Source organism: Antechinus flavipes, chromosome 6, assembly GCF_016432865.1.
Source record: "Antechinus flavipes isolate AdamAnt ecotype Samford, QLD, Australia chromosome 6, AdamAnt_v2, whole genome shotgun sequence".
Lineage (NCBI taxonomy): Eukaryota > Metazoa > Chordata > Mammalia > Dasyuromorphia > Dasyuridae > Antechinus > Antechinus flavipes.
In genome coordinates, this window is record NC_067403.1 from 58,154,960 (window position 1) to 58,167,909 (window position 12,950).

A 12,950-nucleotide genomic window follows, 5' to 3' on the forward strand; every position below is an offset into this window, starting at 1 on the left:
ATGATGCTATGCTCCAGTCATGACTTTAAAAGTCATCCAGGAAAAATTTTAATTAACCAATTTTTAAGGTTCAATCTGAGTGACTCAAGTGCATATATGTGTGTGTGTGTGTGTATGTATATATATATATATATAGAATTTGTTTATTTTTTGCAAGGCAATAGGGGTTAAGTGACTTGCCCAAGGTCATACAGCTAGTAAATATTAAGTATCTGAGGCTAGATTTTAATTCTGGTCCTCTTGATTTCAGGTCCAGGACTATCCACTCCAGAGGTCCTCAAACTACGGCCACCGGCCAGATGTGGCAGCTGAAGATGATTATCCCCCTCACCCAGGGCTATGAAGTTTCTTTATTTAAAGGCTCACAAAATAAAGTTTTTATTTTTGCTATAGTCCAGCCCTCCAACAGTTTGAGGGACAGTGAACTGGCCCCCTATTTAAAAAGTTTGAGGACGCCTACTATACCATCTAGCTTCTCCCTACATATAGAATAGAGAGTAACTACTCTGTTACCATGTAAAACATTGCAGCACAGGGAGACAATCTCTAAGTTAAGCTATTTAATCTGGCCTACCTTTAAAGTTTCATTTCCATGTAAGCAAGAATTCTTCAAGTCAAAGAATATAACAATAAACATTTCTGTATTATTTTCTGTTGCAATTAGAAGTTTTATGAGATCCCAAAAGTGCAAATTAGTTTCAGAATAATTATAACATGACTGGAATTCCAATTGATTTAAGCTAGACCTTTGGGATATAAAGTGATTTGAGAGAGCCAGTGTCTAGACCTAAAAATTTTACTTTTAAAAGAAGGTAAAGTCCTAACTTTAATAAAGGGTTGTTCATATATAGAGCCAGGGAAGCACAAAGCTGGAAGATGTCTTAAGCCAAATATCACTTGCCTTAATTTTTCTGTTGATTTCTTTCCTTGTAGGAGGCTTACATATCTCTTTTCTGATCATCTGAAATCTGTTCTCCCAAATTCTGAGGCATTTCAGAATATGACAGTGTTTCCCTTTTCCTCAATCTTAAATTTTAAGATGGAGCAGCCAATTCTTTCCAAAGTTCTTACATTTCTATTTTGCAATCAGTACCTCCTTCTTGGTAAGAATCAGATCTTGGAGAATAGTTCTCTTTGCTTCCTCCATCTTTCAAAGGATGAAATTACCATAAAGGCAAGCCAAGAAATGATTAGCTGCTTGGCTTTTGGCAGAAACAGAGCTTCAGCAGATGTCCAGATAATTGAAGTCTCCCATGACTACTACATCATGCCTCTGTGTTAAGCTTGGGAGCAGCTTCCTGAAATCTTCATCTATTTCCTCTTTTGGGATAGGTGAATTTTCAAGTTTAGTAGGGCTCAATCTAACCATTATCAAGCTAGCATCCCTCTCTTTAAGTTAGAACATATCCACACAGAGATAAAGACTTGGATTCTAGAAGGAAAATAATTCATCACAAATCAAGCATTTCTGCTTGCTTACCTAATGGATGCTGCACTATAAAGAGTCACCTTTCCTTAACTTTTTTTTTTTTTGCTTCTTCAAGTATATGTATATGCCAAGTTTTGCTGATTTATGTTATCCATTAACCTAGAATATTTCCGATGCCACTCAAGGGCGCTGGTAATCCTGAAAAATCCAATTAGGAAGTACGCAGTGTTGTTTCTTTTTATGAATTTTTGATTCCTATGATGTGTGCTTATATGCATAAGAATATGAGTTCTCTTCATTATATATAATCTTTAGGCATAATTCCCTTAAATGTAACGGTTTCAAAGTGAGTATTATAGCTTTAGAGAATACTGATGCTACTTGTAAATTTTCCAGGAAATTAAAATGACATACTATCTTTGATTTAGAATCAGAAAATTCCACATTTTGTACTATTTAGAAATCATGGAATGTTTGAAAGAAGATTAATGCTTTAGATGAAAGAGAATGAGTATATGAAAAAGAAACTAGCATGAATCCAGGTCAACTTTGAAGATTTACACTGTCTCCACACTATTTTGCATCAGTCATAACCTACCTACATTAAAAATTTACAAGGGTTTACTAAATATAAACACTAAACAAATCCCATTTTTAAATTATATTTCACCAAGAACTTTTTCCCCATTCATACACCTATTCATTCATTTAGTCCCCCTCTTTTTAGGGGAAATATATTTAAAATTCCTTAAATACAAATTTAAAAGGCTAGAAAGAAAATAGAGTAGTTATAACAAAGAAGAAAGTTCTTAAATTAGGTAGCAAACTATCTCCTTGTACCTGTTCAAGAATACCATAGCTATAGTTACAGTCCCCAATCTGTTAGAATATATGCATATATTTACATATATCACATATGCATGTATATACCTATGCATATAGATACACACACACACACACATATAGGTATATACACATACATACAAAACACAATGGGTACCAGGCAGATATAAAGATTAATTTCACAAATTCTAGCTTAACAAAATGCAAATTTCACTGAGAAAATAGTAAGACATGTTGCTCAGTACTACTGGTATCAGATTATTTTTTTGATATTCTTCATTTACTGCATTTTTGACAAAGATTATGAACTCATGGGTAACTGTCACTTTGTCCTCACAGGCATCACAGCATAGCATGTAGAATCCTGCAGTTAGAGGTAATAAAAATTAGGTCCAAATCCTACTTGTCACTCTGACTAGTTGTGTGATCATGGGCAAGTAATTTAATCTCTCTGAGCCTCAATTTCCTTTTATGTAAAATAGGAATAATTAACAAAAATCATGAAAAATAATAATAATAGCAACCAATGATAATGATGGTGATGATTTTTTTTTAGTCATGCTCAAATGAGATAATGTTTGGAAATCCTTTTTTCTACCTTTAAAAGCACACTATAAATGTTGGTGGTAATTTATAATATATTGCGCAGGAAAGGGGGAAGAAGAGAAAAAAATTTGTAATAGACAAAAAGCATTAACTAGTAGGGGGATTAGGAAAGACTTTCTGTAGGAGGTGCCATATGAGATGAGTTTTGAATCACAATAGGGATTCTATGAGTCAGAAAAAAAAGAGTCTTTTAAGTATGAAATAGCAAAGGTATGCAGGAAGAAAATTATTTATATTTCTATATATTTACAGGCTGAGATCATGGGTGTATTTTTACACCTTTCACTTAGTTTTTCTAAATCTGTTGAAATGAATAACTATTTTAAGCAAAAAATGTCTTTGCTTTGTATCCCTAGCACTAAGCATCTAGTTGGTGTTTAATAAATGTTTGTCAACGGATTTATTAAATTAAGCTTAAAAGGCAGCTTTAAATCTGATTGTAGTTGGCCTTGAAAGTAAAGCTAATGGTTATGGAAAGATTTTTGAGCAAGCAAATACTATAATCAGTGCAGTAGGAAGATTGATTTGGCAGGTATATGAAGGATATATTGGAAAAGGGAGAGAAACAGGAACATGATGTAGGATGCTGTTATGAAGAAAGGGATGTATGAAGAGAAAGGAAAGGAGAGACATTCTGAAAGTCTGCTCCACAGGGCTTGGGAATTGAATAGCTATTGGATTTAGGGAACAGTCAAGAACAACTGAGGAATAGCTTGAATCACTTAGCTTAGATGACTCTCAGATTGGTTTTAATACTAAGAGATTTGGGGAAAGTTTAGAGATTTTTTGGACTAAACTAAAAAGGAGATTTTTGCCTTGTTTGCTACCTAGCCTTAATCTCTGAATGGGTGCAGCCTCAGTCACACTGAGATCTGTTGAAGATCTTAGCTAAAAAGGCCCAAGTTCTCCCATTGCATTCAAGGCCATCTCTAGTTGTCCTGATCTACATCTTGCCACTGGACCCAGATGACTCTGGAGGGGAAAGTGAGACAGGTGACCTTGCCCAGCTCTCCCACACTTAAATCTAATTCACTTGCATGTCACGGCAGCACTTGCCAGATGCCATGATTCTTTGAAAATGGAGAACAAATAACAGCAGACACATAACACTTTGAAGTTTGTGGAGTGCCTTATGTACTTATATGTCTCTTGAGTCTCACATGATGCCCATTTTACCTTTGTGAACGCAGAGATCCAGAGTCCACAGTCATATGGCTTTAGAGAGAGGATCTGAATGGAGGCTTTACTAATTTCAGCTCTTTTACCTACTGTGCTATGTTGCTTCTCCATTGGAGCCAAGAGAAGATGGGAACAATCTAAGGCTTGGACACAGCTACACATTACACCAGTATTTTTAGTTAATTGGTTTGGAAAAGTATCAGCTATAAGAGCGACCAAATAAAAGAAGTTGAGAAACAATTGAAAACACATAACCTATTAAGGCTAAGTCAATAGAATCAACTTTGTATATGACATTGCATTAGTGACAGCTTGAAAGGAAAGCATTTCAACAATTTCCTTCTAACTTAAGCTTATACTTTCTGAAAATGAACATGTCCCATGGAGGGAAAAAAAGTGATATGAATCCAACTAGTCTCTATGTTATAACTTATTAGGGATTAGCTGGTTTAAAATGCATAACAATTATTCTAAGTTGAAAAATTGTATTATCTCTATACATAATCTTCACTTTTTCTTTTTAAATTAAAAAAAAATTTCTGGTTATATTGTTATGTATATTAACTTTTAAAAATATACATTTCTTTATGAATCATAGTGGAAGAGAAAAAGCAAAACAAAAGAGAAAAATCACGAGAAAGAAAAAAAAGAAAAAAAGAAGTGAACATAGCTTGTGTTCATTACTTTTCTTTACCACAAAATAAATTTATCACCAGTTCCCTAAATTCCTGAAATATATTCCACTAGATTTGGGATCTCCTTGGCAATACTCCTCCCAGTGATGCAGTTTGTAACCCATCTAAGCTTGTCTATCTTCTGTGCTTCCACAGTTTGTTATAATAGTTCTATAAGAGGTTTGTTTGGGAGGTTTTTTCCTTTGTTTTTTGTTTTTAATCTCGAGGATACTGATAGAATATAAGGACATTCATCACCTATTTTTCTCTTTTACCATTTGTCTAACACATTTTTCATCAGAAATGGTTAAACCAAATTATATTCCTGTAAAACTAAGAATACAAGAAATGAATGGTTATCTATAAAAGATATACAAAATAATAAACAAGAATAATACTATATGAGGATGTATTCTGATGGAAGTGGATATCTTCGACAATGAAAAAAATCCAATTCAGTTCCAATTGATCAAGGATGGACGTAATTAGCTACACTCAGAGAAAGAACACTGGTAAATGAATGTGGACTGCTTGCATTTTTGTTTTTTCTTCCCAGGTTATTTTTAACTTCTGAATCCGATTTTTCTTGTGCAACAAGAGAACTGTATGGATCTGTATACATATATTGTATTTAAGATATACTTTCATGTGTTTAACATGTATAATGTACTGCTTGCCATCTAGGGGAGAGGGTGGTAGGAGGAAAAGGAAAATTTGGAACAGAAGTGAGTGCAAGGGACAATGTTGAAAAATTACCCATGAATATGTTCTGTCAATAAAAAGCCATATTAAAAAAAATAAACAAGAAATGGAGATCTTAACTAATTAAAATTCAGAAAGAAAGACTGAATCTAGTTGCCTGTAGGAAAAAAATTATATTAAAAGTTTTCTTTTATCAATCATTTAGATAACAGATAAAATTAGAAGAAAAATTGATTTTTCAAATGTTAGCATATTCACTATGTATAATTAAATTTATCTTAGGGGGGAAAGTCCAAGCCCAACAATGTTTTTGTAGTTTAGTTAAATATTCTATGTTTATATGTACCTGATTTTCTAAATCAATTATTTTGCTACCCAAACCTTTACACTAGAACCTGTCAATGAGACTTCAGCACCTTAATTCTGTTAAGGATTTAGTGATTTTTATTTTCCCCTGGGTACATTGCTGGGATTTTTCAATAAGTGTGGCCCATGGGCTGAACCACAAAAAATAAACACAGAGGATAATACAACAAATAAAGCACTAACTTGAAATTATTAGAATTTGACTCAATCACTTATTAGATGTGTCATCACACAAATTTTTTAACATCTGAAAGTCTCAGTTCTCTTATTTGTGAAATAGTGATAATATCTGCTTTACAATATTAATAAGAAGAAAGCACTATAGAAAGTATAAATTACCATAGAGGATATCCCTAAAGCCTTAGTGCAGTTTTAAGCTATTAAAAGTTTAAACTACCCTAAGACCTTGGGGATAACTTAGGTAAATGCATCATTATGATTGTGATTACTATGATTCTAATTATTATAAGAAAACATATTAAAGGAATCACCAAATTCATGGATTCTCCAGAGAAACTGCTAGCTTAGGACAAACATATCAACAGTAACTATGAAATAATGATATTAAAATTCCTAATAATAATAATCCTAAAAAAAGAGACATAATTTTTTTTTAGAAAGTAGAATAGCCACTCATCCTTCTTCTAAGCCCAATTGGACCCACCTTAACACAAAGAAATTTCATTTCCCAACTAAGAAAAGTAGATCTCTTGTTTCTTATCTAATTGCTCCTCTACCTGACAGAATAATGCTCAAGTGAAGGGATCAACAATCCCCAAAATTGTTCTATCCTCTAATCCTCCAAAGGAGAAAAGCATGGTGGGATAGAGACAGGAACAGAGAGTCAGAAACAGAGAATTCTGATCTTCTATTAGGAATGCGAGAGAATGACTGAGGGAGCAAACATTTAGAAAAACTTTTTTTAAAGTTCTACCTATTATTTTGAATTGAATTAATTAGTCTTGACTTTAGTTATATTCTTTTTTTTTTTTAGCATCTAGGTTTTTCCTGTGCTACCATCATGAGGAATTTTTTAGATTCTAAACTCTACTAATTCTAAGCATTAGTGGAGGTGTCTCTCTTTTCCAAAGAAGGAATACATGCGAAGTCTTATGCATAAACATATAGTTGTTTTATCAATCTCAAACATAGGGGACTACTATTTTCTGAGTCTTATTATTCATTCTAAAAGAGGGAGGTGGAGGTGGAGATGGAGATAGAGATGTTAAACAAGTATGTCAGCCATTTAAAGAATCAAAAGGCAACTTGATATCAAATGATTGTATAGGATATCAAGGAATGCCGAATAGGCAAGCTCCCAGGACAGGACACTGAGAAATTTGTAGTAAAGAGTACAAACTTGAAAGGAAGACATTCTTAAACTTTTTGAAATGTATTTTAAAGTTTACTTTAAAACATAGTTAAACAATGTCTGAATATTTTTCAGATTCAAAATAACATGATTTAACTTTATGGGAAAATATTTCTATACTACTTCTGATCTGAAGAAAGCTTCAAAAATAGGATCCTATCTCACATAAAAGATTTAATATTTAAGTTTTATAGGCCAGGTTTACACATAATTATACAAAAGAACAGGATTGTTGGTTTTTATTTAATTCTGTGATTTTAACTTTGGTTTTTAGTTCAAACAAAGCTAAATGTTTTGAGTTTTTATTAATGAAAACTGAACATAAATGCCATAAAAATACTCCAATCCTAAACTGGCAAAGTTCAATTTTTAAAATGGTAATTAGTCTGATATCAGGAATTTCAGGAACTAGGGATAAAGAATATTTTCCTTGGTTCTTTCTTCTGGCTTATTTCATGTCTCAGCTAAAATCCCATCTTCTAAAAGCAAGTAACTTTTTCTAATTCCTCCTCAATTCTACTGTATTTCCTCTGAGATTATTTCCAATTTGTCTTGAATATAACTTGCTTGCATGTTGTTGTTGGCATGGTGTGTATTCCATTAGGTTGTGATTTTTTTCCCCTTTCTTTGTATACCCAGAGCTTAGTTCAGTGCCAGGCACATGAATAGCACTTAATAAAGGCTTGTTGACTCAATTTAACTTGAACTCAAGTAAGATTCACTTGTAGCAAGTTGCTTAGTCTTCTGCACATTATAATTTCTGTATATGTAATGGTCCGTATTTTCCTCCTCCCTATAAATCCATGTGCATTATTTAAAAAAAAATAGAACTAACCAAAAGCAAGACAGACTACTTCCATAATCAGGTAATAGAGGAAGATATGTACTTACTGGAGATTTTTCAGTAAGCATTGGATGAACTGTTGGGTATGATATAAAGGGTATTCTTGGTCAGGTGCGGGTTTGCTTCTTAGGTTCTTTCCAACTTTTGAGATTCATTGATTTTTTTACTCTCTTTAAGAACTTTTAATCAAACTTATCTATTATAGTATGTTGAACATTTTGTTTTGTTTTGTTTAGATTTTCTGTCATCTCTCTTATATGTACGTGTTTTGCATATTCAACTGAAGTTAAAGGTTACTGATAGAAAGATATATTATCTCTACCTCTTTGACATTTTCCAATCATTCCTAGGGCTGGGATTATTCCATAACAAGTTCACTGTAACTGTCCAGTCTTTCTATTGTTTCTCTATTTATTAAAGACTCACTGCAACTCATAATTAGGAGGAGCAGATGCCAGAGAAATGCCATCAAGAGAGATATGAAGAAGATAAGAAGATAGTTACATCAAAAGAAGGAAAAGTCTCAGTGACTCCTTGAAAAAAAGAAACTGCAGGGCTTTTGCATAAATTTGAGAACTTTAAGACACTATTCAATCCTAAGTAAATCTAGGGGTAAATTTTAAAACAAAAATAATGCAATTTTATATCTGTATGGAACGTGGAAATTGTGTAGTTCAAGTCTGAATTGTAAAGAAAAAAGTTAATGTGTAAAATGAGAAAAGTCTTGTAAAGAAGCTTTGAGGTTCAAATCAGCATTGATACCAACATACCTGTGTAACCCTAGATATTCATGTCCCAGTTCGGGGCCTGACTCTTGACACCTGTAAAATGAAGAGATTTCATTAGGTGATCATTAAGTTTCTAAGCATCTCAAAATCCTATAATATTAAAAAAAAAAAAAAAAAAAGAATAGATTCTACCTTGGTCCTGTCTTTCAATTTCTCTAAATAATTAGGAATTTGTTACTAATACCAGACAGAGCATGTCCTTTTTTTTAACCATTGAGAAATATTTATAAATAGGGTTCATCCAATTATCAGAAAGAAACATCACCTGAAAGAAAAACAAAACATATTTTGATAAATTTTATTATTTGATAAAATGTATTATTATCAATAATAATAGATAAATTATTATGATCTTCTAAAAGGTCCTGGTTAGTTTTTGGAAAATGTAAAGTAGACTAGAATCTAGTCACATTGGCATTATATATTAATTATTCCAGATATGTCTTGTTTTCCCAATAAGATTGCATTTGTTTTTTATGCAAAAAAGATTCTAAAAGATTACAAACTAATCTTTAGGGGGAACATATGCATTGATGAGACTCCATAACCAGTGGAGTGTTGGAGTAACTGGAGCAATGCTCCATGCTTAATAAATGCAGTTGGTCAATATGGATTGTTTCAACAAAGAAAAGCAAATCACAGGGAAAAGAAAAGTTTCATGGAAGTCAGGAAATTTGCTATCCTGTGTAACCTTTTTTAAAAGAAGGTTAAACAAGTAAGGAATGAGAAATTCTCATTCTTTAGCTGGAAGTTGGAGGCCCTGGAGAGTCATACAATAACAGCAGGATTGGTATATTGTTTGTTTTTATTCAAAACAATATATTTCGTTATGTTTTTCTTTGCTACAAAGGAGATTGCAATTTTGTGGTTGAGGTGAAAGAGTTAATATTCAGAAATGAAGTAGAAAGAAAAAAGCGTTAATAAAACATTTTTTAAAGTGATGTTACCATTTTCTTAAGTGTAAAATGTAAATACTCATACTCATACTGAACTACCACAAAGCCACAATCAGCTTTCCATGGCCAATCTTTAGTTATTTTTCATCAATTTTCTTCTGATTTGTGTTTTGTCTTTTTTTTTTTTCCTGCCGACATGAGTGCCATGCAAATTTAATCATTCACTTTTTTAAAGAATATAAGCCACCACATAAGCACTAAATCTCTCAATCAAAAGCTAAATGGAAGTGAAAACAATAAAGGGCATAATATGAAGAATGATAAAACACTACTGTTTTCATTTAAACTAAGGATCAATTCAGAAACTTGCATAAATAGGAACAAAAACTGTATCTTGTTTTTATAAGTTGTAAGATCAGTTTGCTTATTATTTTTTAAACACTTTTAACCACTGTTGAATTAATTAGCTAGGTTCAGTAGCCCCATCATCATGATGTCTACCCATTATCAAAGAAGCAGAGATATTTTCCCTTAGGTTCTGTTCTTTTTATTCATTGTCACTTCCATTCATCAAATCCATTTTCCTTAGGATAAGTTCCTGCAAGGGAAGAAAATGTCCATATATAATTTCACTTAGCAAAGAATTTATGAAATCTAGTGCAAATCCTCATCAATTTTCCCATGCCCCAGTGATTAACCAACCAATTGTCATTAGGGTACACTAGTGCTGCCCACTTGTTAACATTGTATAATATTAACTTATTATACAGAAACCTGGAAAAGGCCTAAACTTTGTAATTATTAATTATATTTGATTAATTCACCAAATTAAATACAAGAAGTTTTTAAATAAAATGAGACTAAGATAAATCATTTTAGAAATATGACTTTTAAATCTACATGTTAAGAAAACATATTGAAAGGAATGATTCCTTCTTTGGAGACTTAAAAGCCAGCCATGCAATACAATAGAGAGAGCAGAATTCCTTCTGAGGCAGCTGGGAAAAGCTGCCTTTGAATTCTTTAATGATGGGGAGTAGAAAGCCCTCTATCATGCTGTTTCCAAACTATGAGTGATCATGTTTTCTAAAACTAAATGCTGCTGTTTAAACAGTCAAAGCACTTTGCATACATTTTCTCATTTGTGTCTCAAAGGCCTGTGAAGTAGATGTTGTTATCTCTATTTTACAGGTGAGGTTAAGAAAGGTTAAGAAAAGATATATCATAACCAATGCAATTCAATGGACATGTATTATTAAGCATGTACTATATGCATGATTGAAAGGCAGTGGAGGATAGTAGAAAGATGGCTGGCCTGAATAAGAACATCAAAATCAACCATCAATACATACTGGCTGTGTGACCCTGGGCAAGAAAGGCACTTTAACCACTCAATGTATATACCAAGCATCTCTCTAGGACTGTCAGGAAGGAAGGGAGGAAAGAAGGAAAGAAACAAGGAAGGAAGGGAGGAAAGAAGGAAGGAAGGAAGGAAGAAAGGAAGGAAAGAAGGAAGGAAGGAAGGAAGGAAGGAAGGAAGGAAGGAAGGAAGGAAGGAAGGAAGGAAGGAAGGAAGGAAGGAAGGAAGGAATGTAAGCCATGATGTGTACAAAAATAGAAGGAAATACACACACACTACACACACACACACACACACACACACACACACACACAATGTTGGAATATCTCCTTAAGGAAGCTATTCACAACTAGTGAGTGTTGGAGGTAGGACCATGAAAGGAGGTCTTCACACCTCCAAGTCTAGCAGTCCATCCACTCCACCAGAAACCTCTGGAGTCCTACAAGAATTTCAAGTGCCACCATTACTGGCTGACAATATTATTTGAAGCCCCTTTTGAGGACACCTCTCTACTTCTGTCTAGAACTTGCTAACTCTCCTGCTGTATTCCTCAAATCAAGGGGCAGCCCCTTAGAGAAACAAGCAATTTATGCTTTCCAACTAGACTAAACATGAGGGCTGCCCTCATTTTCTATCACTGGCAAATAAGAAGAAAACCCATGGGGGAGGAGCAAAGAGACCTATCCGGGAAGCTTCCCTGGCACACAAATAAACTTCATCAAGCCTTGCAATTAATTTCAGAGATTGTTCTGTATCGACCTGGATGTTTGAAGCTGGATTTTCTGCCTCAGGGCTCCATCTGTAAAACCCACACATCTCCCTGTTAGTAAAGGACTTGGCTTTTTTTTTTTTTTTTTGGTAAATGGTTCTGTCTTACAGTTCTTCTTTACAATCCTAATCACATCATTGATTTCAGTAATCTTTCAGTAACAATGCTTTTTTAATGCTGCGAAAAGCAGGATTGAGTTTAGAGTTCGTTCTTATGTATATGAGAGTGTATGTTTGTAAACCTGGATAATTAAAAGTAAGCCAAGTAATGTGACTCTGGAGATCTCAGGATAAGAAGCTGCCAGATTAAGGTTTTCTTTAAAATAGTGAAACTGTTAACTCTATGTAAAATGTTAAAGACCAAGAAATAATCTCTTAAACAAGCCTTCAGAAGGGGAAATTCAAGGGACCTTTTTCATCAAAGTATTCATATTACAAACGATAGTAGCCTATTCCTCTTACATGAAAGGATCATAGATTTAGAGCTTTAAGAGACCTCACAGGCCATATAACTAGACACCCCCACTCCCCCTACAAAATTTAATATGAAAAAAAAAAAAAACTGAAGCCAATGAAAATGATAAGCCCCAAATCACATAAGTAGCAAACATGAGAGTTTGGATTTAAACCTAGGTTCACTTGCCTCCAGAGCCAATGCTTGTTCCAATGCCCTTTAAAACACAAGTATCATATTAAACTCTTTCTGTGATTGATACTCCCACCATCCATTTCAGAAACTGTGAAAGATCATTCATCATGTGAACCAAGTAAGGTTTCTGAATGTCTCACTCTTTGAGGTGTGGGGATCTGCAACACTTTTAGGAATGTATGTGAGTGAATAACAAGAATGTTTCTTAAAATAATACAAGAACAAAGCATTAGATGGCTTCTGAGTTCCTTCCCAGGTCTAGATCTATGATTTTATGATAGCAATGTCAAGGGACAGCAAGCAATTTTAAAGAAGGATGAATTTCTAATTCCTACCTGCACAAGGCTGCCTAGTTAGGTAAGGTAGGCTAATATGTTCTGCTGGTATGTAAGAGAAATCCTGATAAATAAAGGGCTAGGGGTGGTGGAGGCAAATATCACATACTGAATTTAGGCATTTCTATTTCTGAAGGAT

At 33.6% G+C, this 12,950-nt stretch overlaps 1 long non-coding RNA gene across 2 annotated transcripts in view; it reads right to left on the minus strand.

Annotated features, from left to right (window-relative positions):
• LOC127540173 (uncharacterized) overlaps positions 1–12,950 on the minus strand; it is a 39,271-nt gene that overhangs the window by 23,584 nt on the left and 2,737 nt on the right. The window contains exons 2-4 of one of the 2 annotated variants that reach the window (XR_007948106.1): positions 10,201–10,297; positions 8,936–9,068; positions 8,786–8,836 (exon numbers count right to left, since the gene is read on the minus strand). This is a non-coding gene — a long non-coding RNA (uncharacterized LOC127540173). The remainder of the gene's footprint in view (positions 1–8,785; positions 8,837–8,935; positions 9,069–10,200; positions 10,298–12,950) is intronic. The other variant, XR_007948107.1, reaches the window with a different exon arrangement.